The sequence below is a fragment of the Acomys minous genome, assembly GCF_964271855.1.
Source record: "Acomys minous genome assembly, chromosome: 16".
In the NCBI taxonomy this organism is placed as follows: domain Eukaryota; kingdom Metazoa; phylum Chordata; class Mammalia; order Rodentia; family Muridae; genus Acomys; species Acomys minous.
In genome coordinates, this window is record NC_140498.1 from 83830610 (window position 1) to 83856538 (window position 25929).

General features: G+C 55.0%; 1 protein-coding gene across 20 annotated transcripts in view; it reads left to right on the plus strand.

The window, feature by feature from the left end:
- Positions 1–1545: 1545 nt before the first annotated feature.
- Positions 1546–25929, plus strand: part of NCOR2 (nuclear receptor corepressor 2) — a 164550-nt gene continuing 140166 nt past the window's right edge. For 11 of the 20 annotated variants that reach the window (XM_084762969.1, XM_084762956.1, XM_084762975.1 and 8 more), the window contains exon 1: positions 1546–1750. The gene's annotated coding sequence lies outside the window, so the exon portion shown is untranslated. The remainder of the gene's footprint in view (positions 1751–25929) is intronic. The other 9 variants (XM_084762972.1, XM_084762970.1, XM_084762973.1 and 6 more) reach the window with 1 other exon arrangement.

Sequence of the window (25929 nt, forward strand, 5' to 3'; positions counted from 1 at the left end):
CAGCAGTCACTGTGGGGGAGTGTCTGTCCTTCCCTGTGGCTCAGGAGGACAGGGTTCCACAGTTCATAGCAACAGCCTGTGGGAAGGGAGCCAGCCAGTTCTCTTTAGAGAGCAATGTTTTCCTCTGGCCTCAGTGGCTTTGCCTTACAGAGACTTGGGTGGGAAACTGCTGGGGTTTCCATGTGATCCTGGGGCTTTGCCTGAAAGCATACTTGACTCCACTCTCACCCCGTGCCTGAGGTTGGCAAAAGCTGGGGGGAGTGGGAAGACACCCCAAACTCTTCCTCCATCAGAGAGAAATCTGAACCAATGCAAATGAGGGAATGTCCCTAGATGACTCCAGGGGACCAGAAGGAGAGCTGGAGAGGAGGGCTAGCCTGGTCTCTTCCCTTCCCTGGGCAGATCTAGGGGGCCTTTTGCAGGTCTGGTTTTGAGCCTTCAGTTGTCAGCTGGGCAGAGGCAAGTGGGTGCAACGAGATGGGTGTGTGCCCCTGACCTATGACTCCTCTTCCAAAGGGCACCCGCCCACTGGTACACTTCCTTTTTTCCCCCCAATCTTAGACTCGGTTCCCCCTCCACCATCTGTTCCTCGCCCCCGCCCCTCGACCGAGGCTCAGGGCGTGGAGAGGGATCTCGCTGCATGGGTGCAGGAGCCCTAGCACCTCTGAGGAAGAGGTCCTTGCCCTGGCAACCGCACTCCCGGCCGGCGCTGCTGCAGCCATTCCGCTGCTCCCTAGGGGCTCTCTTGTTGGCAGAACCGAATCTGCTGAGACTTCACTCCAAAAAAGGAAAGTTAAATTGAAAAAAAAAAATCAAACTCTTCAACGAGTCTAGGGAAAGCAGAAGAGAGGAGGGAGGAGGTGGCTGTGGGGCTGGCCTCCCTTGCCTGGCTGCTGTTAAAGATCTAAGGCTTGGAGGGCCCCACTATGGGGTGTATGGATGAGCCCTGCCGCTAGTGAGCAAGCTCCTACTGGGGCTGAGTGGTCCTGGTTGTGTGTCTAAGAGTATGCAGCCTAGGCACGCGTCCTAGAAAATTTCTTATGGTGTTCACTCTGGGACACATGGAGCCTGGGTGACAGGGCAGTGCACTGCGACCCGCGTGCTGTGAAGATGCGTGGGCCTTTCCAGGGTCTCATATTCCAGTAACTGAACCTGCTTGCCACTCACTGGCTGTGGTGCCTGGAGCATTCCCCAAGGGCTAACCTCCCAGGCGAGGTCCAGTGCGCCTCTGAGCATCTGTGTGCCTCTCTGAGGGCTCCGTGGGTGGCCCTCCCCGGGGCGTCGTCTCTGCATCCCCTGGACACTCCTGAGTTATAATTTAATAGCTGAAATGCGATTCCCGTGAAGTCTCTGGAGGAGGAGGAGGGGACGGGGAGGCACTTGCTCCGCCTTCCTCCAGCAAGAAACGCAGCTCCGCGTGCGCGCACGGCGGCGGGGTGCGCAGGCTTGGAAGGCGTGCTTGCTTGCGGGCCCTTTAAGGTGGCTGGGGAGGGCCCCCACGAGGCCCCGCCCCTAGCCCCGCCCCCTCGCCGCCAGGAGCGGAGCCGCGGGCAGCGCAGGCCGGGCCGCATCCCCGTCCCCGCGCCAGCCACCCGCGCCCGCCATGCGCGCCCCGCAGCGGCCCGCGCGCCCCGGCCCCGCGTCGTAACGCGGCGGGCGGAGACCGCAGGCTCCCAGCCGGGCCCGCCGCGTCCCCGAGCCCGATCGGTGCCGCAGCCCGGCGCCAGTGCCCGGTGCTGCCGCCGGCGAGGTGAGTCGGGCCGAGTGCGCGGAGGGCGGCGGGGAGCGGGTGGCTTCCGGGCCGGGGCGGCGCACGCGGCGGAGTTGGCGCCCCCGAGGGGACGGGCGGCGCGGCGGGGCGCGCGCGGGGGCGCGGGAACTTCGGGAACTCCCGGGACCTTGCAGGGCGGTGCAGGCCGCGACCCCGGCACCCGGGACCCTGTGGGATGGAGCAGGCCAAGACTCAGAGACCTGCCGGGTGGTGCAGGCCGAGAATTGGGGACCCTGCGGATGGAACAGGCCAAGAAACGGGGACCCTCCAGGCGGTACAGGCCGGGAGCCGGGTACCTCCCGGGTGGCGCAGCCTGAGGACCTGGGGACCCTGTAGGGTGGCGCAGCCTGAGGATTGGGGAACCCTGCAGGGAGTGCAGGCCGGGACCCATAGACCTTCTGAGACGAAGCAGCCTGGAACCTGGGGACTCTCTGGGGTGGTACAAGCCAAGTCCCTGGAACCTTCTGAGATGGCACTGACTAATACCTAGGAACCCTGCAGGGAGGTGCAGGCCGGGACCTGGGGATTCTCCCGGGCAGTTCAGGTCAGGATCCGGGGGCTCTGCGAACAGTTTAGGCCAGGACCCTGGTACCCTCTGGCATGTCGAAGGCCAGGCCCCAGGGATCTTTGCAGGGTGGCGCAGTCTCAGGACTGACTGATGGACTCTGGTTTGGAGCAGGCCAGGACCCGTGGACCCTCTGTTGTGGCGCAGCTTGAAGACCTGGATTCTCAGGGGTGGGTGGCAAAGCCCAAGGACTTGGGGCCCCTCTGGGGCAATTTGCTCGGGAATTCTGAGGTGGTGCAGGCCAGGACCTGAGACCCCCGTGGTTGATGCATCCTGGGACTTGAGGACCCTGTGGTCGGCCGCGTCCCCCCCCCACCCCCCCGGTGACGCGGCGCCGCCTCATGCTCCCTCCTTCTAACCGTGCGGATACTTCAGATGCCACTAGTTTGGGAAGTTGCAGATCCTAGCCTAGCGGGGCAGTCTGGAGCCCCAGCGCCCTGAGACGCGCGTGGGAAGCGGCCTCCTCTCCCGACCTTGCGGGAGGAGAGTGGGGCGGGCGTCCAGACGGGCGGTCCCCGAGGCCCCGAGGGCTGGGGGCGCCCAGCAGCGGTTGGCTGAATGATCTTTACATTGTATACATTGTAGCTTTATTCGAGCAGCCAGGTCCACCCGCCGGCGTGCGCGCGCCCTCCCCGAGAGTCTGGTGCAGGCAGCGGGGGCGGATCCGTTCTGTCTCAGCCTCCTCCCTTCCTCCCCTTCCTCTCCCCCCTCCCCCCCGTTGGTGAGAACTGGTTTTTTTACGATTACGCTTCCCCCCCCCTCCCTCTTTGCAGATTTGGTGGAGGGATGTGTGAGGGGGGAAAAAAGAGTGGGAGGCAGAGAATCCCTGGGGGCTCGCAATGTTAGGGTGGCCTTGACTTTTGATTCTAGCCCTGGTCCCTGCGGCAGCTTTGATGAAAGAGGCTCTGAGGCCAGGCGCGTGTAGGGGGGGTGCATCTCAGGCTGGCTGCTGGGGACTTCGTGGGTGGCCTTTTTTTTTTTTAATTGTTGAAGAGGGGGCAGAATAGTCAGAGGGAGGCTGAGGTGAGCCTGAGGTTGGCCTGAGGTCTAAGCTTAGTTCTGGCTGGTTCTGCAGCTCAGTTCCTGGGTTCGAATCTATAGTGGCTGACTGTTATGGATGGGGGTGGGGTGGGAGGAGATGACTTCACCTTTCTGTGCTTTTTTGGCTTCTCTTCTGCAGGGTGAGGGTAAAAACAGTTCCCCGGTCTGGGGCGCTTCTGTGACCCGAGTCTGTGTGGAGGGTCCTTGGATGGGTTACTATGACTACTATTATTTCCGGATTCTCATCCTTGCTCTGTATTCGTATTGGGGAAACCCCCAGAGAGTTTGGGAGCTGGGGGGGTCTGATGGAGGAGGCCCCCCAGGATGGAGAAGGGCCAGGCCTCAGCCCAGTGAACACAGGCAAACATGGAGTTGGCAGCCAGCTGAGCTGCAGTGAGCGGTGGTGGGGGTGGAGAGGGCATTTCGGGTACTGCCTGGCTTCCCTGCACTCCTGCCATGTCCCTGTTTGGAAATTTACTGCTATTGCCTTGGGGGTGCCAGGGGAGCCTGCGGTGTTCAGGTCCAGACATGGGGGGGGTGTGGGAGTGAGTGGCCAGACGTGGCCTCTTCCCACGGACCTATTTACGCTTGCCCAGAAATCAATAACTATTGATAAACCCATGTCCGTGGTAATGTGGCTGTCAGGCCCTGGTGAGGGATGGAGACCCCTCCTGGGGCCGTGCCCCTCCCCCCCTCGGTGAGGGCTCACGGCATAATCCCCTTCTTTTCTCCCAGTGAATACTTCTGCCACCTCCCAAAGGTTCCCTAGCTCTGCAAACAGGAACTGAGCCGCACCACCTCTGGATCTGGGATTGTTCTGGGCCAAGCATGTGCTTGTCATTCTAACAGTCTCCCCGCCCCCCCCCCCCCCCCACTTCTCCACAGGGACCCTGGAGCACCGGCTGGAAATGAACTGGTTGTTTCTAGTTGGGTCCCACCCAAAGCTAGTCCTGGGAAACCCGGTGCTAACCTCTTTTGAGATTGGGGAGGGGGGATGGCACCTTCCCACCACCCAGTAAGAGAAGAGATACCCAGCAGGAGCTTCCATGAGCTTATGGCCAGGGGGCTGGAGGAGTTTTTTTTTTCCCCCTCTGTATGCGTTTTTTTCCCTCCCTCCCCTGCTCTGTTTCCTGTTCTTGTCTCCAATAGCATATAGCAGCCTCCCCAGGTGATACCTCGGGGACAGTTTCCTGCAAAGGCGGCAGCTTGCAGGAGCTGGTGATTCCTACTTAAGGTGCCCAGGGGATGGGTGTGTGTGTGTGTGTGTGTGTGTGTGTATATGTGTGCGCGCTGAGGCAACTGTCTGGGGAAGGCCAGGCTACACAAAGCCAGGTGGAGGGGGTAGCTCTGAAGAGCCACCTCCCTAGGGAGGAAGGGAAGCTTGGGAAGGGTCAGGCCGGCCTCCCTAGAGGAAGCTGGCAGATCGGAAATCCACTTTGTGGTGTGCCAGGTGAATTCAGGTCTAGTTGGCAGCTCTGCACTGCAGTAGCAAAGTGGTGACATCCAGGAAGCTCTTACTATGTGTGCCATCATTCAGAAAGCGCTTACTGTGTGTGCCGGCTTTCAGAAAGCGCTTACTGTGTGTGCGCCGGCATTCAGAAAGCGCCTTTGTGTGTGCACCAGGCATGAATCTACCGAACGTTCTGAGGTGGGCCTTGGGGATGTGACTGTCCTATTTTATATTGATGCTGTCATAGAGGCCTTGAGAGGTTTTGGTGACTGGCCTTGGACGATAGGACTTAACACCTGGGTTCACTGCTCACACAGCAGACAGCCTTGGCTTTGCCCAGCTGCAGGGATAGGAGCAGGAACTGACCTTTCTCATGGTGCAGCACCTGCTGATCTCTGCAGGGCTGTGGGAGGAGGAGAGCTGCTCTGAGACTGGGAACTTGTTCTCCCAGGGTTCGGAGAGGGGGCGGTGCCAGCGGCAGGCTGGCATTTCTTTGAAGTCTCATTTTATCTCAAACATTCATGCAAATTTTTGGCATCTGCCTTGGCGACAGTGCTGTGTTTATTTTGAAATGAAAACAGGGGTTTGAATTATTTAGCATGGTGTCTAACAGGGCATAAAGCTGCAAGCGAGGAGCCCTGGAGCCCTGGAGTGCTCGGCTGGGTGTCTCCTTGGGGAATCTGGCTCGGGACATTGCTATGTGCCTGCTCAGCCTCTGCTCCTGAGAGTGCCACAGGTCAGAGGGTGCAGTTGCCCAAGGTCATGGGAGGACTGTGTGCCAATGGTTCGTGAAGTCAGAGTCCTCTTAGTGGTACCTATGTTGGAGCTGACTGCAGGACCCCATCCCTCCACCCCCTCCACCCCCCTTACTGCCTTGCTCAGGGGCCCCTGTCTGGTCATAAAGGATCTTGGAAGCATGGCAGGGGACAGGTCACCTGATCTGCTTCGTCTGAGCTGGTGGTTGATTTAGCACAGCATTGTAAAGGTTCTGAGCAGTCTGTTTTCTGGCTCACAGGCTGTGTGCGCAGCCTGGTACCTTATAGGACCAGTCAAGTTGGAACCCTGCCCTCTACCACTGCAATCTCGTGAGGATTGCAGAGGCCAAGGTTTGGCGCTCAGCACCACAGCATCCAGTTGTTGCTCTGGGGGAGGTTACTTAACCTCTCAAAGCCTCAGTTTGCTCATCTGTAAGATGGGGCTACCACCATTGTTGCTATTGCTGCGCTGCTTGAGTGCTCTACAGTTGAGGGTCACACAAGTCCTCATATATGGCTCTGCTGTCACTGTATGTAGCTTCCTCACTGGAGAGCAACGATTTGCCTGAAGGGCTTGTCATGGGGACTTGTGTCCTTGTACTTGCCCTGCGGTTGGAGAGGATGTGTTTCTCCCATCTTTTTTCCTTGTACATTTATTTATTTTGCAGTACTGGGGTTGAACCTATTTGCTCTGGTGCTGGGCAAGAGCCACTGAGCTATACCCCTAGTCTGGAATCTTCCCTCCTGAAGGCTGCTGGGAAGGATCCTCCAGCAGCTGGTTGGCCTAGACTAGACTCTTCCCTTGACCCCAGGTTGGGGATTGCTGCTCTCTGGAGACTGAGGACTCCTCCCCTCTCCCTGGTTGGTGACTCGTGGCTCAGCTGCTTCTCTCTGAGCTAGGAGCTGCTATCTCCTCTCCCACCTGGAATCCACCTGCCTGCGGATCAATAGCAGCTTGGAGGATGGAAGAGGACTTATGGCGATGAAGGTGGGAATGGTACCCTCTGATGTGTTTTGGGGGTTTCCCCTCCCTCTGTAACCCTGACAGTTGGGTTGCCTCAGGGGTGTTTTGGAAAGACCGTACTGTGACTTCCTGTGTGTTGCTCTGTTGCTTCTCTCCACCTCCCCCCCTTCCCCCCCCCCCAACACACACTGGGTCCAGAGCACCAAGCTGCTGAGCAGGTGACTTTATTTAATTTTAGTTCACTTAAACAGCTTCAATGGCTGCCTGGGCTCCCTGTACACAGTGGCCACTGGATGTAGGAGCATCAGTGGTACCAAGCATCTTAACACCACCCTCCCCTCACTGTTCTATGGGCTTTCTGTGCTTTATGCTGCCCTAGGCAGGGCTGCATAGCTCCGTGTTCCCCTAGTTACATGCCCTCTGTCCTAGGCTTGGTACCCACGCCATGGCTTTATTTTCCCACCAGTCTCTGGCACTGTCAGTGCAGGTGACAGTGGTGTTAGTATGTTGTAGAGTATCACCTGGTTTGAACCTTTGTTTTGTTTTTGTTTTCCAAGATTGGGTTTCTCTGTGTCATCTTCGCTGTCCTGGACTCTCTTTGTAGACCAGGCTGGCCCCAAACTCACAGCGATCCGCCTGCCTCTGCCTCCCCAGTGTTGGGATTAAAGGCATGCGCCACCACACCCTGCTTTAACTGAGCCATATCTTAAGCCTTTTTTTTTTTTTTTTTTGAAAAAAGGTCTCTGTGTAGCCTTGGCTGTCCTGGACTCACTTTGTAGACCAGGCTGGCCTCGAACTCACAGTGATCCGCCTGCCTCTGCTTCCCGAGTGGTTTTTTTTTTTAATTTAAATTTTAATTTTTTAAACCTTCTATTTATGAAACAAGCTCTCACAAAGTTGCCCAGGCTGGTCTTGAACTTGGAGTCCTCCTGCCTCAACTTCCACAGTAGCTGAGAAGACAAGCTTGGTTGAACTCAATTATTAGTTACAGTAGAAGTGAGAAGCTCGTGGGGCATTGAGACGAAGGGCCATTGGCGTTGTGGCCGGAGAGCCTGGCACTCCATGTGGCAGGTGGTGTTGGCTGTGTGCACAATCGGACCATGCCGTGAGTCTGGCAGCCCTGTAAGGCCAAGGTCCCAGCACCCTCCTGTTTCCCCTTTCCCAGGCTCAGCAGGCAGAGCTGGTCTGAGCCATATGCATAGGTGGCTCTGGGTGACGCGCACGCTGGCACACTAGCTGCTGATCCAGCTGGGACCCTGGCATGCTTGTTCTTTCTGGTCCTCTGGTCCTCTGGAGAGGGCCTGCCTCCTGTAAGTAAGTGAAGCTTATTTTCTTTGTTATGAATGAATGTGCCATGGACACATCCTCTTTTTTGGGGTGGTGGTAGAGTGTCTTAGTCAGTGTTTTATGCTATGAAGAGGCACCATGTCCAAGGCAGCTCTTATGGAAGAAAGCATTTAATTTGGGGGGCTCGCCTAACAATTTCCGAAGGTCAGTCCAGGATCCTCATGCTGGGAAGCAGACGGGCATGGTCCTAGAGCAGTAGTTGCGAGAGCTTTCCATCCTGATCCGAGGGTAACAGGTAGCCAGAGACAGACATACAAGAGATAGATGCAGATACACACTAGTGTGGGCTTTAGATATCTCAGTGCTGACACCCGGTGACACACATCTTCCAACAAGGCCACACCTCCCAGTTCTTCCCAAACAGTCCCGCTAACTGGGGAGTCAAGCATTCAAACCTCTAAGCCTGTGGGCACCATCCTCATTCAAACCACTACAAGGTCTCCCTCAACCTGTAGCTCATGCTGGCCTGGAACTCTCAGCAATCCTCCTGTCTCAGCCTCATGAGTGCTGGGATGACAGACGTGTGTCAACTCAGCTGGCTGCCACATGTTTGCACACATAGAGTGGTGGCTGTTGTTATCTTTTATGTATTTGTCAGGGGGAAAAAAAAATAAGGTACACGGCAGGAAGAAGTAATGAATTCTAAACTGCAGAAGGCTCCGGGCTTCATAGAAGGAGATGCTGAGTTCTAGAGGACGGACAAAGGCAGTGGGGAAGGCAGAGGTGGGTTCCCTCCTCAGGGCTGTTACTCTGGGTGTGTGCAGCCACGCTGAGCATGAGCCACTTTCCTCTGTGTCCCTGGTGTCATGTTGTATATGTGATCCGATTGCACACCGATCGTCATGTGTGGTCCATACTGGGCCCTGCATACTTTATAGCCCAGAAGACTCTCAAGGCTGCCATTCACTGCTTGCTTAACTGCTTGCTGCCCTGGCTGCCAGGGCTGGGGTGATGGCGGCCTCCATGGTCTTATAAGTAAGCTTGGCTGTCTGGAACTCACACTGTGTAAACCAGGCTGACGTCCACCTGCCTCTACCCCTTTTGCTGGGATTAAAGGTGTATGCCACTACGCCTGGCTTGCATTAAAAAAAAAAAAAGATTTTGTGAAATACAGCTTTTGGGGTCTATAAATATTTGTTGGATTCCAGCTCTAAAAGTCTTATCTACACAGGTGGGGGATGGGGTGTTCTCACATTCTTTGACCTCTTTGTAGCCTATCCAGGTTTTTGTACTTGGGGACTCAGCGGGTCTGGAGGTCACGATGTGTGGTCTCCAAGCCCCCTGCTTCTGGCTCGGGTCCTGGCACAGTCAGGCTTGGTCCAGTGCTTGTACCCGTCTGTTGTATTCAGTGGGAAAAAGAGGAGGTGGCTGACTTTGGGCACCATCCATTCGCTTCTTAAATACTGCTGCCTTTTGTGTAGAGCTCTCAGTGCTTTCTGGGAGACTTGATGTTGTTTTCAGAATTCTCACCAGCCTTCAGCTCACCCTGTTTCCCCTTTGCTTTGGTGGCTTGGGAGCTCAGAGGCAGCTCTGTAAGCTTGCTGTTACAGTAGCGCATGGGTCTGTGTTCAGGTTTTTCACCAGTGTCACCTTGGGTCCACATTTCTTTTTGCTTTTGTTTTGTTTGTTTGGTTTTTGTTTTCGTTTTTTCGAGACAGGGTTTCTCTGTGTAGCCTTGGCTGTTCTGGACTCACATTGAACTCACAGGGATCCACTTGCCTCTACCTCCCGAGTGCTGGGATCAACCACACCCAGCTCACATTTCTTTTTGTCTCGGTTTCCAACATTGATTTCATCTTATGATGATGATGATGATGATGATTAATTATTATTATTATTTAAAGTTTTTCAAGATGGGGTTTCTGTTGTGTGTAGCCTTAGCTGTTCTGGAATCACTCTGTAGACCAGGCTGGTGTCGAATTCACAGCGATCTGCCTGCCTCTGCCTCCCAAGTGCTGGGATTAAAGGCGTGCACCACTACCACCCAGCCTTGTGAGGATTCTTAAGAATTGCCTCTGTATGGGCTGGAGAGATGGCTCAGAGGTTAAGACTGCTCTTCCAGAGGTCCTGAGTTCAATTCCCAGCAACCACATGGTGGTTTACAGCCTTCTATAATGTGATTTGATGCCCTCTTCTGTCATGCAGGCAGAGTTCTGTATACATAATAAATAAATCTTTTTTTTTTTTTTTAAAAAAGGAGTTGCCTCTGTGCTAAGATCCAGGAGGAAGGTCCTTTGTGGGGTGTCCCCTCAGTGCTGACTGGGGTTAGCAAGATCAACACTGAGCCAGCATCTGTGAGCACCTGTCAGCCTTGGGCAGTTGACAGAGTGATTTGGAGGCTTCCAGTTCCTAAGGAACAATGTGCCCTGGGGTGGGAAGTCACCTTCCTGGTACCCAGGGATGCTGGAGCCCTGCCCCAGATGCTTTAGGATGCCTCTGCTTCCACTCATTGAATTGGGAAGAGATGAATGAGAGCTCCAGGAGGGTGGCTGGAGCTGGGCTTAGGCCTGGGACTGATGCGGGGCTGTCTGTGGGTGAGAAGGGAGTCAGTCTTTCCTGGCCTGGGTAGGTTCCACAGTCAATCTCTTGGGAAAGTCACCCTGGGGTCAATCTCTATTGGCCTCAATGGCCTCCAGGGTTAATTGTTCCTTGGCAGGTGGCCCCTGGGGTCAGTCTCTCCTGTGCAGGTGGCCTTAGGATCAGTCTGTGTCCCCTTTCCCCCAATCCCTCAGGCTAGTCAGTTGTCCTGGGGCTAGTGGCTGGGTTCCCCTTCTGTCTTCCAATGCACTTGGTTTTCTGTGACTTGTGTGCGCTTTGGATCCTTGAGGAAAACTGTCTAAGCCTAGGTCTGGGCAAGCCCTGTGGTTGACGTGGACTTAAGAGTGGTGACCTTTCAGGGTGTGAAGGCGCAAAAGGAGCCAGGAAGCTCACCCTGCAGACCTAACTCAGTTGCTCCAGCCCAGGCTCATGAACAAGAGGCAGTGGACACCCCCACCCCCACCCTCTCTGTCTTCAGGGAGGACAGCTTCCCTAGGATCTGAGCTGGCTAAGAGGAAGCCGGGGACCTCTTACGGTAGTCTCAGCTTCTGCTTAGCATGGGGTGCAGGTCGACACTGGCCTCCGCTAACTTCTTCCGGTCCCTTCTCTAACCTTGAAGCTTACTGTCACCCCCTAGCTCAGCCCTTCCCTTGAGGCAGGTGGGGAGGGATGTGAGGTGGCCCCACATTTGTGTCCCAACTCCCGAAGATCTGTCTGCTTAACATCCTCAGAGGCCTATTCTTACGCTGCCTACCCTTGTGGGGAGACCCTGGCTTCTGGTACTGGAGGGAGGGTAGTGCAGGGCTGGAGTTTGCTCTATGGGCTTATGTGTGGAGGCCCTCTATTGGGGGATTTAAATCCTAAGCCTCAGAGGCCAGGTGTAGAGATGGCTCAGGCCCATCTGTCTTCGTGTTGGCTTCTGCAGGGCCCACTGAGTCAGTCTGAGAGAATCCCTGTGTGACCTGGTGTCTCCATAGCCATAGCAACTTGCCTGGCACCGGACAGTTGACTGGGCTAATGGCACAAGCCTGCCTGCTGTGAGAGGGCTTCAAGGTTGGAGGGGTGCTATTCTTGGAGACCCTCAAGTCCTAGGGGTTTGCCCTAGGCCAGCTGAGCCACATTATAAGCATTAGGACTCCTGGGTCCTACGGAGCCCTGGGAAGCTGAGACTGTGTCTTGAACCTGCCTGGTCCATCTTCGTGTCCCCATCTGCTTTCTTCTTCTTCTTCTTCTTCTTCTTCTTCTTCTTCTTCTTCTTCTTCTTCTTCTTCTTCTCTTCCTCCTCCTCCTCCTTTTTTTTTGGGGGGGGTTTCGAGACAGGGTTTCTTTGTGTAACCTTGGCTGTCCTAAACTTGCTTTGTAGACCAGGCTGGCCTTGAAATCACAGTGATCCCCCTGCCTCTGCCTCCCGAGTGCTGGGATCAAAGGCCCGCGCCACCACGCCCTGTCCCCAGTCCCCGCCTGTTTTCTATGCCTGGACCAGGCCCTGGCATGGGTTGACCAGTGTCTCCCTCCTACTCAAGTTCTCCTTCGGAGAACCCTAGGTGTGTGTGACCTTCAGTGGCATGGCAAGAGAGTCACTGTGGACATCGGCATTTAGGGTGAAGTCACGCTGCGGTGAGATGTCTCCTGAATACAGCGTGGCGTCCTCATAAGAGGGCCTGGCATGAAGACACATAGACAGAAGAGATGGGACAGAGGTGGGACAGCCAAAGGCTACAACTAGGAGCATGGAAGGCTAAGGGCGAGTTGTCATGGTCCCAGAAGGACCAGTCCTGCTCTTGATTGTGGCCTTCTGGCTCTAAAAGCATAGAGGCCCCTTGGGGTTGGGGTGGGGGTGGGGCTGCTTCTCGCCAGAGTCACTCTGGGAAGTGGATTGCTTCTCAGCAGTGTCCCAGCCACCCACCACCATCCAGTCAAAGAGGCAGGTGGGTGTCTGTGAGTTCGAGGCCAGCCTGGTCTACAAAGCCAGGGCCACACAGCCTGTCTCGAAAAACGAACAACAACAACAACAAACCCAGTCAAACTGGGTGTGCAGGTACCAGGTACATTCTTGGAATCTGTGCACCAGAACGCTGAGGCAGAAGGACCACAAATTCAAGGCCAATCTGAGCCACATGGTGAGATCCTGCCTCAAAAACGCCACCGTGGCCCCGCAGGTGAAGGTGCTTACCATAAGGAACCTGGTGCCCTGAGTTTGGCCCTTGGAACCCATGGAAATGTGGAAGGAGATCTAACTCTACAGACTTGTCTCTAGGCTTACACATGCATGCCCCAGCCGGTGCCCCCATAACAAGAGCACACACAGAAAGACAAAAGAGTAAAATAACTCGGGGAGACGGCTTCGGCAGGATAGTGTTTGCGCAAGCAGGAGGGCTGAGCTGAGTGAGCTCCCGGGACCCCCTAGTAAAACGGTGGCATGAACATGTGACCATCTAATCAGTGATTCTCAGCCTGTGGGTCACTGCCCATTTGGGGGGGTCAAACTCCCCTTTTCACACGGTTCACCGAAGACCATTGGAAAAACGTTACGATACATAACGGTAGCAAAATTACAGTTATGAAGAGGTGACAAAGTGATTTTATGGTTAGGGGTCACACAACATGAGGGACTGTATTGGAGGGTCGCAGCGTGAGGGAGGTTGAGAACCAGTGCTTGGGAGGTGGAGACAGGATCCCTGGGACTTGGCGGCCAGCTAGCCTAGCCTAATTGGAAAGCCCCACGCCACAGACTCCGTCTGAGGAAAACCAAACCAAACCAAACCAAACCAAACCAAACCAAGGTTAGACAGGATCTGGGTACCAGCACTTGGCCATGGCTTCTGACCTCTATGCATGTGTGCACACCCATCCACACTCAAATAAAACCAAGTCAGATTGACCTAGCTGGCCCAGTGGCAGAGCCAGGCCTTACCCTCGCTGGCAAGGCCTGCACAGCCAGCCGCTCACCACCCCTGCCCCTTGCTTCCTTTGTGCCTGCCCCATTGGCCTGAGCTGCTGCTTCTCCTTATGTGTGCTTCCACCCCAGGGCCTTTGCACAGTCTCTGCCTGAGGTGCTTCTCCCTGGGGCAACATCAGCTTTGTTTTCATATTGCCTTGTCCTGAGGGCTGTTTCCTGATCTGTCTCACCTGGCCGAGCCCCCTTTTTAGGTTTTTGTCTGTGCCGTCCTCTAATGTATGGGCTTTGGCTGTCACCCTGGCTGCACCCTAAGTTCTCGTGGTGAGAAGACACGTTGGTTGCAAGGTACCTGCCCCGAGACTGCAGGGATCTGTTTTTGTGTCTGGATGTCTTTGTCTGGATTTCAGTGCTGGACTCCAGCACTTTCTTTCTCCGAGGCTGTCACTGCTCTGGGCTGGTGTGCAGCAGGCCTAGCTGCTGATGGAACCTCAGTGTCTGGATCTTTAAAGTGGGCGACTGCCTTTAACAGCATGGTGCGCATACGCGCCTGTGTGTTGTCCTTGCATCCACTGGCCTGCTTCTGCCTGGCTCTTGGGAACAGTTGTGCACGTTGGTGTGACATCTGTGGGTTTCCCGTGTAGGAGGCTTACTCTGTTCTGGCACGAGAGCTGGCTAGGAATATCAGAGCCTTACTGTGCCTGTCCTGGGCTGGCCCTCCTAAGCCTTGGTCACCAGAGTGCCCAGTTCTCCATTTTTTTCAGATAGGGAAACTGAGGCACACAGTAATGCTATGCTCCACAGTAAGGTTATGCCCCTTCCTGGTGGCAGGTATCCTGGGCAGGACCTCGTCTGTTCTTGGGGTCATTCCCTTTGACTGGTCACTGCAACTTGCTCCCTTAGGGTCACTTTCCAGCTCTGCAATGTGGGAGGCTGACCCTGCTAACTTTGTTTCTCCATACTAGTTATAAGTAAGAGCTGCAGCACTGACAGGAAGCTGCATTCCCCCACTGTGTCCGTGCGCCCCACCCCCACCCCCACTGTGTCCCCTGGCACCTGGGTTCTGCTATTGTCCTTGTCACAGTTTCCTGAGAACACTAAGTAAGGTAGGGATCACACCTTGGGTTTGCTGTGTGACCTTCAGGTTTATGCTGCCCTCTCCGTGCCTTGAGCCCCTTGGCTGGGCATCTGGGCCCTCTGGGTGCTGGAAAGAGTGTTTCTGGGTGTTTGGGAGACATTGAGGTGTGTATGGCTAGGAGAGAGGGGCTGGCGTGGGTTGGGGCATGTTGGTCTGGGGCAGGGGAAGCTGACAAGGTGCTGGTGCTGTGGGAGGGCTTTGGGCACCAGAGGCCAGTGCTTCCTCTGTTTTCTGGTCAGAAGATGACAGAAAAGGCTTTGAAGCAAAAGAATGTTTCATGGCCAGGCGGTGGTGGTGCATGCCTTTAATCCCAGCACTCGGGAGGCAGAGGCAGGCGGATCACTGTGAGTTTGAGGCCAGCCTGGTCTACAAAGTGAGTCCAGGACAGCCAAGGCTACACAGAGAAACCCTGTCTCAAAAAATAAAATAAAATAAATAAAATAAAATAAAATGGAGGAGGAGGAGGAGGAGGAGGTTGTTTCATGGGTCCATGGGTCAGCCTTCAATGTTTGGTGGTTGTTTCATTCTGTGTGCCCTGTCACAGGCCAGGTCTGGCTTTTGTCCCCTCAGTACTGCCGTAGGGGCTCTGGTTCCCTGGTGGTCCAAGGGCCAGGTTTGTCTGAGTTTCTTTGGGTGGCTAACAACCTCTCCAGTCCTCATTCCTGCCAGCTTGGCCTTCTGGAAGCTTCCCACACACGTCTCGCCCCCGCTCACCATCTATACCTTGCAGACTTCCATGACCTGGCCTGGTGACGCCTGGAGGCCTCTCAGAAGTTGGAGGCTTGATTGGCGCCAGTATTTTTCTTGGCCTCAGCTGTGCAGACCAAGGGTTGGGGCTGGGGAGGAGGAGTGCAGATTTCAATGAGGAGGAATTTCCTGTGCCCCTGGTGGCTCTCCTCTCTTGACTGGTCAAAAAACAAAACAAAAACAAACCAAACCTCAAAACTCCAGAACAGTTTTACTCAAGAACAGTGATTGACAGTTAATGTGTTGACTGGGAGGGAGGTCCAGTGCAGGGCTCTACCTGAGTCACCTTTTCATAAAGACTAGACTGTGTACCTAGGCATGGATGTATGTCATACAGAAGGCAGATCTGGACATGCCCACTGTGCCCTGTGGGAATGGAAAGGCTGAGTTATTTGGACCCCAAAATTAGATGCTAGAGTTCAGGGTTTGTGGGGTGTGGCTCTGGGAGTTTCCTTGCGGCCCTAAGGTGCTTTTTAGAGATTTATTTATTATATTTTCTGTTTTAAAATATTTATTTATTATGCATACAGCATTCTGCCTGCACGTATGCCGGCAGCACCAGATCTCATTATAGATGGACCATGTGGTTGCTGGGAATTGAACTCAGGACCTCTGAAAACAGAACAGCCAGTGCTCTTAACCTCTGAGCCATCTCTCCAGCCTCTTTTCTAGTTTTTTCGAGACAGGGTTTCTCTGTATAGCCTTGGCTGCACTGGACCTGCTTTGTAGACCAGGCTGGCCTCGAATTTACAGAGCTTCACTTGCCTCTGCCTCCCTGAGTGCTGGGATTACAGGCGTGCACCACAGCACCTGGCTTTTTGGAGTCTTTGCCCCCAAGTGATGCCGAGTGTTGGAATTGTATGTTTTGACAAATGGCAAAGGAGAGCTGAGGCTGCGGATGGAACTTAGGACGGGTGAGAGTTAGCTGGAGCCTGGTGGTGACTGTTAGGGGTGACCTTGCTAATGTGTGCACAGGGTCTTCATGACAAAGAGGCTGGAGGCCAGGGAGCAATATCCTGTGTCCCTGGCTACTGGGAGGTCCGGCCCCACCCAGTGACTCCCACTCTCAAATGGATGGTTTTGTCTGTTGTGCGGTCTTGTCACTTGTTATAACCAAAGAGGAAGCTTTGCTGAACCAGAGCATGCTTAGAGCCGGGGACACAGTCACGCAGATGGTGATTGTCCCAGACCCAGGACATGGATGGTCGTTATGTCCTGAGATCTGGGAAACAGGATGCAGAGCCGCAGGAGAGAACTTCATCTTGCAAGGAACTCCATTGGCAAGGAAGCTGGTGAGGCCAGAGGTGGGGGGAGGGAGGCTGGAGGAGGCTGGGGAGGCTGGGGACGCAGGGAGGTCTTATGGTCCCATGTCCTCTCTTTGTTTTTATTCCCTCAAAGCCAGTGTGTACCTGTTCCCAGCGGATGGCTGGGGAACAGTGTGTCCCTAGCTTATCCCCCTGACAGACTGCAGTTGGTTCTCCAGGATGGGCTCCTCCAGCCATGGCCTTGTCTCCAATGGGTAGGTGCCCTGGGTTCTCTGCTGCAGGCAGTGCCCAGAGGCCAGCTCCCCAGCTGCAGAGAAAGGCGGAAATTGCCAGCTCCTGTCCCAAGGCCTCTGGGCCCCTCGCCAGGAACCAGAGCAGCAATTGAATGAAAAGAGATCTTTCGATGCAAGGGTCCTGCACCTTCCCACCCCCTCCAGCTCTGGAGGCTGCATTGGCTTGAGGGCGGGTGGGTGCCCTGGCGGGGTTGGGTACAGAGGCTGCGGGGCAGAAGTGGGTTGTGTCTACCAGGCTGGACCATAAGGCAAGGAGACATAGAAGATGTATTGGTTGAGTAAGGCTCACAGGACACTGTCTGCTGGGCGTTGCCCTCACTGAGTGTGGGCTTTTCCCACCCCGTCTTTCTGTTTCCTCAGGCCCGTTTGTTTCCGTGCTGGCCTGGGCCTCATCGTGTCCTCATGCCAGAGTTCATGGGTCCCATCTTTCTGCAGGAGGCACGCTGCAGCCTGCTGTCACAGGGAGCCGTGTGGCCCTACCAGTTAGTAGGTCAGCAGTGGGTGAACAGTGACAGCCTGGAGTTCCCCATGCTCCGGAAGATGGGTCCCAGGGGCTCTCTGGGAATCCTGGAATCTCCTCTCTTGCCACGCTCCACATAGCCTCAGCGTGTTTAAGTCACGCCGCCTCAGTTTCCTTGTACGTAAAACAGGGATATCCGAGACAGTGCTCCCCTTCTTGGCTTGTTGGCAGGACTGGAAGGACCTAGGAGTGAGCCCCTGGCTTATATAGTGACTGTCCCCATCATCATTAGACCCTTGTCAAGGCCTACCATGTCTTGTGGGTTGATGTCATTTCTGGAGTAGTGTCTGTTGTGGAGGGTGTTCTCGTGATGGGACGTGGCCGCTAAACCTTCCTGTGTATACTGGGGAGTAAAGGGAAATAGGTGTGGGGCCTTCCCTGAAGGCACCTGCCCGTGTGCGGAGGTGGCACTCTGCGAAGGCTCACTTTTGCCAGGCAGAGTTTGAGTGTGGCAGCTGTCCGACCAAGGGGCTGCCTTGCTTATGAGACTGTGTTTTCCATAGGTAAGGCAGTTAGAAACAGAACGCCTGAGCATAGCCCAGCCTTCTGAAGGGAACTTCAGGTTTGTGGGGATAGGGAAAGAGGCTATCTCACCCCCTTTTTCCGTGTGTGTGTGTGTGTGTGTGTGTGTGTGTGTGTCCCAAGACAGGGTTTCTCTGTGTAACTCTGCCTGTCCTAGACTCTCTTTGTGGACCAGGCTGGCCTCGAACTCACATCGATCCACCTGCCTCTGCCTCCTGAGTGCTGAGATTAAAGGCTTGTGTCACCACACTCGGCTCTTTTCTAGTGTTTTGAGACAGTGTCTCATGTAGCTTAGGTTAGCTCAGGCTGGGCACTGCTTCTATTCCTGGGCGTGGGCAGTATTTGATTCTGCCTACCAGTGCCTGAGCAGTCCCTGTTCTGCCCCTTTGTGACAGCCAGACATGCCTCCAGACTTTGCCCAGTGTCCTTGGGGCACACTCCTCCCATGCCTCTTTGTGTCCTTCAGGGCAAGGAAGCCGCACACAGCTGAGTTTGCTGGTGCCTAGGCCTACTCATAAGTTCTGTGCCTGAAATGCTTTCAGTGTGTGTGACACACACTGCAGATGCTTTTTCTTCCTGCTGCCTTTGTCTTGGCATTTCAGTGGGAGAGCATGGACTATTCTGAGGTGGGTAGGTGGTCCAGTGAGGACAGCCTGGTTTTGCCCCTCGCCTTGGGCGCCAGTATCTCTATCCAGAGAAGGGCTCTGGGCTACTTTGGGATTTGGTGAGTGGCCTTGCCCAGGATGTGGAGCCCGTGGAGTGTGGCCCCTCTGTACCCGCAGGCATCAGTAACCCATCTCCACAGGCCCTGGGAGCCGCTCAGCACAGAGCCCTGTGGGGATTAAGTGGGTTCATTTGATCATGAACGTGAACTTGAGCATCGGCTTATCTCTTCTGAGATAAAAGCTGGGTAGGCCATGAGCCACCTGGCGTGCGGAGGAAGTGCAGGATTTTACCCTTCCTTCTACTTGCCTTGCTAGGGACCCGGGGCTTCCCAGCTGGCATTCCTTGCCAGCATCCGGGACTTTCCACTGTGGACCAGAGATGCGGGGCAGCCTGAGGCCTTTGCCCAGCTGAGGAAGCCCGGGTTATATCTACCTACATACTCAGGTTTCACGGTCCCATGTTTTGAACGAAGTCTTGAGGTCTAGAGAGGTTAGTGGACTTGCCCAGTGTATCCTGGAGCCCTTGACAGTAGGTGACCGTGCATGCTTCGGTGCACAGTGGGAGTGACTGGGCACAGAGTCCAGGGAAGGAAAGCTGTGTGCTGTGCTGCTAAAGGGCCTGTGATTTCAGGCCATTCAAGCTTGTGTGGGGAGGGGACTAAGCCACAGTCATCCCTAAGATGTTGGGGGGTGGAGTGGGGAATGTTGCCATGGAGACCCCACTGCCATGGCTCTTAGGGGTAACAGGAGTGGTGATACCACCACTGTAGGTCGATACTGCAGCCATACTAAGTGCTCTGGGTGGAGATTTTCCCCCCCTTCATTTCAATCACTGCCAAGGCCAGGCCCTAAACGGAGTCCAGCCCAGGACCTCCTGGCCTGCAACATCTTGCCAGAGGGATCGTGAGGGGCTCTGAGCTGACTCACTTGGGGGCTTCCCCAGCTTACCCCTGGGCCTCCCTACATGCTGTTCCACTTACATAGACGCCTTTCCCTAGAGACCGACATGGAGTCTCCTTGTTGCCAGCGTGTCAGGTCTCCTCAGCTCATTTTTAGGAGGCCCCAGGTAATCCTAGGGGCACTAGGTGAGTTAGAATAAGGTGGGGCCAGTGGTTCCCACTGACCCTGCCCCACCCATTGGCTGGCTCTTCCCACTGACCAGCTCCCATGTCATTACAGGCATTAGGCTTGGTTTATGATTTTACAAATCAGTTCTTGGGAAAGAATTTCTTCAGCTCACAATTCTCTAAAATTACTTCTGCGTGAATATGAGTTTTGCACACTGTTTCCCATGCTATTTCTTTTGTGTGTAAAGTACGCCTGTGTGCACGTGGAGGTCAGAGGGCAGCATCAGTGTCCTTGCTTAGGTGGGTTTTTGAGACAGAGTTTCTCTGTGTAGCCCTGGTTGTCCTGGACTCACTTTGTGTACCAGGCTGGCCTTGAACTCACAGAGATCGGCCTGCCTCTGCCTCCCAAGTGCTGGGATTAAAGGCGTGCGCCACCATGCCAGGCATGCTCAGATGTTCCTGCATTCTGCGGAGGCAGTTTCTCCCTGGGACCTGGAATATACCAAGTAGGCTAGGCTGGCCAGCCAGAAGCTTCCAGATAGATGTACTGACTTCATGGGAGAGGATCCAGAATTGGGGTCCCCACACTTCGGAAGTAAACACTTTACTGTCGCCCCTGCCGTGGGTGGAAAGATGGCTTAGTAGGTGAAAGCACTGGCTGCTCTTCCGTGGGACCAAGGCTTGGTTCCCAGCACCCACATGGCAGCTCATAGCCACCTGTAACTCCGGTTCCGGGAGATCCGGCATCTTCTTCTGACTTCCATGGGCACCGTATGCATGCGATACACCTGCGTACTTGTAGGCAGAACACTCATACACAGAAAATAAAACACAAATAAATCTTTTTTTAAAAATGTCCTTGACCTGTACACACAATTGAGGAAGATTCCGCCACAAAATGGAAGGGAGCACCACATGTTCTGCCCCTAGGAACACGACATGGAGTGACATGGAATGACATGGGGAGCGCGCAAAAGCTCCAGGGTATGAGATGAATGCTGAAACAGCCATAGAAGGACAAATCCCTGGAGAACAGAGGAGCGTGAGAGACTTCAGTGTGGACGGGGTCACTTTTAGGGTGCCAGAATGTTCTGTAACTAGATAATAATGGCTGCCCAGCCTTGGGTGTACCAAACACTCACTGAATCAATCACTCTGTAATGACTCTGTTACGTGGATTTCACCTCAATAAATACATGGGAAAACTAATGATTTATTTATTTATTTTTAATTTTTGAGTTAATGTTCATTTTGGGGGCTGGAGAGATGGCCCAGTGGTTCAGAGCATTTGTTGCTCTTGGCAGAGGACTCAAGTTCAGTTCTTAGCACCCACATAGGCTTACAACCATCTGCAACTCCGGCTGGGTAGGATCTGACAGCCTGTTCTGGTCCACAGACGTTGCATTCAAATGGTGCACAGACTTAGATGCGGGCGAAAACACTCATCAATAGGTGTTTTAAAAAGTACATTTATGCTGAGCGGTGGTGGCACATGCCTTTAATACCAGCGCTTGGGAGGCAGAAGCAGGTCGAACTCTTGTGAGTTTGAGGCCAGCCTGGTCTACAAAGTGAGTCCAGGACAGCCAGGGCTACACAGAGAAAACCAGTCTCGAAAAACCAGATACCATGGTGCCAGAATCAGTTCTTCTATTTAGATTTTTTGAGTGTGTGGGGTGTTGAGACAGGGTTTCTCTCTTTTAGTCCTGGCTGTACTGAAATTCAGTTTTTCCTTTAAAGCTAATGTGGGTCCCAGGGATTGAAGTCTAGTCGTCAGCCTTGGTGTCAAATGCCTTTACTACTGAGCATCTCCCTGGCCCTAAGCAATCAATCAATCTTTCTTTTTCTTTTTCTTTTTTTTCTCCCCCCTTTGGTTTTTTGAGACAAGGTTTCTCTGTGTAGCCTTGGCTGTCCTGGACTCGCTTTGAGCTCACAGAGATCCGCCTGCCTCTGCCTCCTAGAGTGCTGGGATTACAGGCAGCCGCCACTGTGCCCGGCCCTAATATTTCTTTATTAAGCAGCTTCGGTTTTTCTTTATTAATCTGCTTGGCTCGGCACCTTGTGGGCTTGTCATTTAATTACATTGCAGGATGAGAGATGGGACGTTGGGCCAGACAGAAAGAGGAGGCCGTAGAATTTGAATTTGGGTTTCACAGCATCCTAAGATTGAGACGTGTTCCAGGGCCTCCCTGAGGACCCTGAGTGCTGACCTGGGCGATGGGCAGGCTCACTTGCTTGCGTGTGTCTGTAACCTGGAGTCCCCGGGACCTGGTCACAGTGCACACAGCCTTGTCACCCCGCAGTGGGCCTGCCTGGGAGAGTCATGGGCTAGGAAGTGAGTGAGTGCTGCTCAGACCTGGAGTGCACAGTGCTGGGCTTCTCTCTCCCTTCCCCCATGCGACCTTGGCTTCCAAACACAGGCTGAGCTAGGCTGAGCTAGGGCCTCTTAAGAATAGTGTCTGAAGCTGATGCGCCCCTTCCCGTTGGCCTCTTTGAGCCTCAGTTTCTCCAATTGTGTGACGAGCCCAAGATGAAGACTGGGATCAGCATCTCAGAGTGCAGAGCTGCAAAGACTGGGGTGTGGTGAGGAGGGGTGCTGATGTCACCCCATTCTGTAGACTGGACACAATGAGGTACACAATAGACACAGCCTTGCTGTGGGTGAGCCAGACTCACTGTCCACCACAGTGCAGCACTGTTTGCAGAGGCGTGGAGGAGCCTCCCTCCTGGATCTACAGTGGGCGCTGTGGGTTGGACAGTCGTGGCAGGCGGTGTCCCCTCACACAAGGGGACTTTGTGAATGAAGTGTAGGGAGCAAGGGTCTGCCTCCCCCACAACACCTTCAATGCCAGCTGCCTTTTCCATCTCGGGTTGCAAGACTCTTGACTGTCCCCTGAGCCCCGGGTGACAGATCTCTTTAATCCGCCTCTTGACCCAGGCAATTAATTGCATTCTGGCGATCGATTGTGTCCCTCATCTCGCTGTAGCCCCTGGCCCAGCACGTGCAGTCGCTAGTGGCCTATCCCCACTCTGGGTCTGATGCGGGGACCCTCTGCAGCAAGCCTACTTTTCCCCAGGCTCTGGGTTGAGTCTCCTAGAGCAAGTTTGGTGGGGATTGTTGGTGATTTTCCTACTCAACCCCAGGCTGAGGCTTGTGAGGCAATCTTGGTATATCCCCTCTGCAGATGGGCCTCAAAGGCAACATCCCCTATCCGTCCCCCTGATTTCTGGCTCACTTGTTCCCCAGGCCAGGAGATAGCTGGGGGGTGTGTCCTCTCTGTGGGTCTTTTAACCCCCTCCCCCCATTTCCTGCCTTTCTCCACTCCCATCCAGAAAGCGGGGAGATGTGCTAGGGATGTAGCTTAGCCATAAGGTGCTTGCCTGACAAGGTTCCATTCCTAGCTGCTGAAACACACACACACACACACACACACACACACACACACACACACACACACACAAAACCAAAGCTAATAATAATAATAAAACCAGAGTGGTACTTGTTGGGAGTGAAGGTTTGCATGGGGCTAGGCCCATGTGGGTGACTGCTGATGGACAGGTGGATAGCAGATGGCGTCTCGGGTTGCCTGGGCCTCTTATGGGCTCCAGGCCTGGTTTGTCCTGGCCTGGCCTGTGCTTGGCTGTGAGCCAGACTGCCTCTGACCACAGAGAGGCCCCTTCCCTGGGAAGTCGGTCGATGCGGCTTCTTCCCGGCCTTGGCCTCTAATTGTTCCCTCTGGTTCTGCCATTTGTAGATCCCCCCCCCCCCCACAGCCCCTCACCCTGCATAAGAAGATAGATGGCTGCTCTGAGAAGCTGATTCCCGGGCCATGGGTGTTAGTGGAGGGCAGATAGCCTGGGCAGAGGACCGGGCTTCTCAGTCCTGAGGACCCCCCCACACCCCCGAATTCTCCCTCACCATGAGGTTCTGGGACTGAGGGGTTTTTATCCATTTATGAGGTGTGGTCAGGCTGGCTGGCACCTCCCTCACAGGGTTGGGAGGCATTACAATGGCTGGCACAAAGCCCACATGGTGGCTGTGGCTATTGTTCCTGCAGCCTCTTGTCATTATACCCAGACTGAAGAGGCCTGGTGTCTTGGGGACCCAGGCAGGTACACTCGGGGGCCGGGGGGGGGGGGGGATGTGTTCTCGTGATAGTGGGCAGACTGCTTTTTCCGTTTCTCTCCCGACCTCGTGATCCTCTTGGTTGCAGCCTGTGTCCCCTCACTCTGTCACCAAGGCCCTGTCATGTGGTATCCTCCCCCATCCCGCCCCCCCCCCCCCCCGGGTGCTTGCTGGCCCTCTTGGCCTTGGTTTCACAGCCCCTGCCCTGCTCGTGGGAGGGCTACAGGGGTGAGGTTGCTGCCATCCGCCTCCTGCCGTGGCCGTGGCAGCCAAGCTGCTGGAGCTGAGACCTTGGTGGCCTCCCCGTGATTGCTTCTCTGCAGCTTCAAGGAGAGCCGCCGAGGGCGGGCGTCTCAGCTGTCACTTGAGAAGGAAAATAAAATATCCCCGTGGCTTCTAAATGGAAGGGCGGTGGAGCGGCCTCCTTTGCTTGGCTGTCTCAGCTGCTGGCTCTCACAGTGACACAGGCCCCTGGGGGACAGGGTAGACTTCCTGTTTACCTGGTGTGGAAAGATGTGCCCAGCCGGGGATATCCTGGGAGGTGGGGGGGGGGGGGCGGGGACGACGGATCCCTCAGGTCCCACAGAGCCTTGGGGATCTGGCTGCCCCAGCTTTGGGCAGCTGGGCTGTGTTCGTCCAAGTCCTCAAACAGTGGTTTATATAGGATTGACATGGGGTTGGGCTAGGCTAGGGTGGGGTAGGGGAGTGTGTATATGTGTGCGCGTGCGCGCACACCATGTGCATGTTGCGGGCTGGGCCGGTGTGTGTCTAAGTTTAGGGCTTTTCTAGGACATTGCCTCTCTTGGAATTCTTTTTTTTGTTTGTTTGTTTGTTTGTTTTTCGAGACAGGGTTTCTCTGTGTAGCCTTGACTGTCCTGGACTCGCTTTGTAGACCAGGCTGGCCTCGAACTCACAGCGATCCGCCTGCCTCTGCCTCCCGAGTGCTGGGATTAAAGGCGTGCGCCACCACGCCCGGCCTTTTTTTTTTTTTTTCAAGACAGGGTTTCTCTGTGTAGCCTTGGCTGGCCTGGAACTCCCAGCGATCCGCCTACCTCTGCCTCTTGAGTGCTGGGATTAGATGCGTGGCTGCCACCACCACCCGGCTCTTTTCTCCAGGCACCTACAGAGGCGGGAGGGGCTGAATGGAAGCCAAAGGTCTTGAGTGGGAATTAGGTGCTGAGAGGGCCTTGCCAGATACCGGAGCAAACAACCTTGGTCTGGGTTGAGGTGTGGGCTGCAAGGCAGGGTCTGGGCCTTGCTTGTGATTGGGTCCCAGGGTCTCTGACCGTCCACACTTGGCCTTTTTACCTGGGGACTGAGAGTCCTCTGTCACGTAGAGGCTATGACTGCTGGCCAGGAAGAGGCCGGAGAGTACTGGGCATTTGTGCTGAGCGCCTCCTAGGAACAGTTTCTGTCATCTGTCCAGGGGCACAGGAGCTGGGAGGCATAGGCCTGGCGTGGCTGGAGCCTTGAGGATCACCGAGCTGGGCCTTGCTCATGGCTTAGATCCAGGGTGTTTAGCTCTTCCTGTGTGAGTGATTTAGGTAGGATCTGGGGAGGGGCACTGCCTCAAGTTCAGAGACTGCCCTGGGTCTGCAGGCTGGCCCTGTTGTTACCCCATACCTGCAACCTCTCAATGTTAGAGCAGATCGGTGCCCCTTGTCCCTTCCTTTAGCCATGCCCTTCCCAGGCGCTGCAGAAGTTCCTCCCATCCCCCTACCCGCCTCCCGCTTTGCACTGTCTCTCTTCCACAGGCCTTGATCTTGAGTGCCTGACTGCCTTCTGCTGCCCCCCTAGTCCATGGCAAATTGCCTGGAGCTGCTTCTCCTGGTACCCCCGTGGGGCCTATGGATGTGAGGGGTGTGACTGTATCTTGTCTGTCTGTTGAGGGTCTGTTCATGGCCGCATCTTTGCCTGGCCTAGGGTAAGGGCTCATTCAGCCTTCGGGTGTCCCATTAAGTTCAAGGCAGTCTCTTGTCCTCCTGTTGCTGTGTTTCTGAGCTGGGCAGGGGGACAGTCAGGTGACTTCCCAGAGGAGTTGCCAGTGCCTGTCCTATTCCTAGGGAGGCAGGGATGGCATCAAGTTGAAGATGGCAGCCAATGGGCCTTGCTTTGAGGCCAGCTCTGCCAGAGGCCTGGGAGAGGTGCCTTGGAAAGTGTCCTCTCCCTCAGCTGCCTTCCTGGGAACTGACTTCTAAGCCTCAGGGGCCCGGGAGGAGCCCTTGGAATTTCCTCTAGCTGTTGGAGGGGAAAGCTGGATAT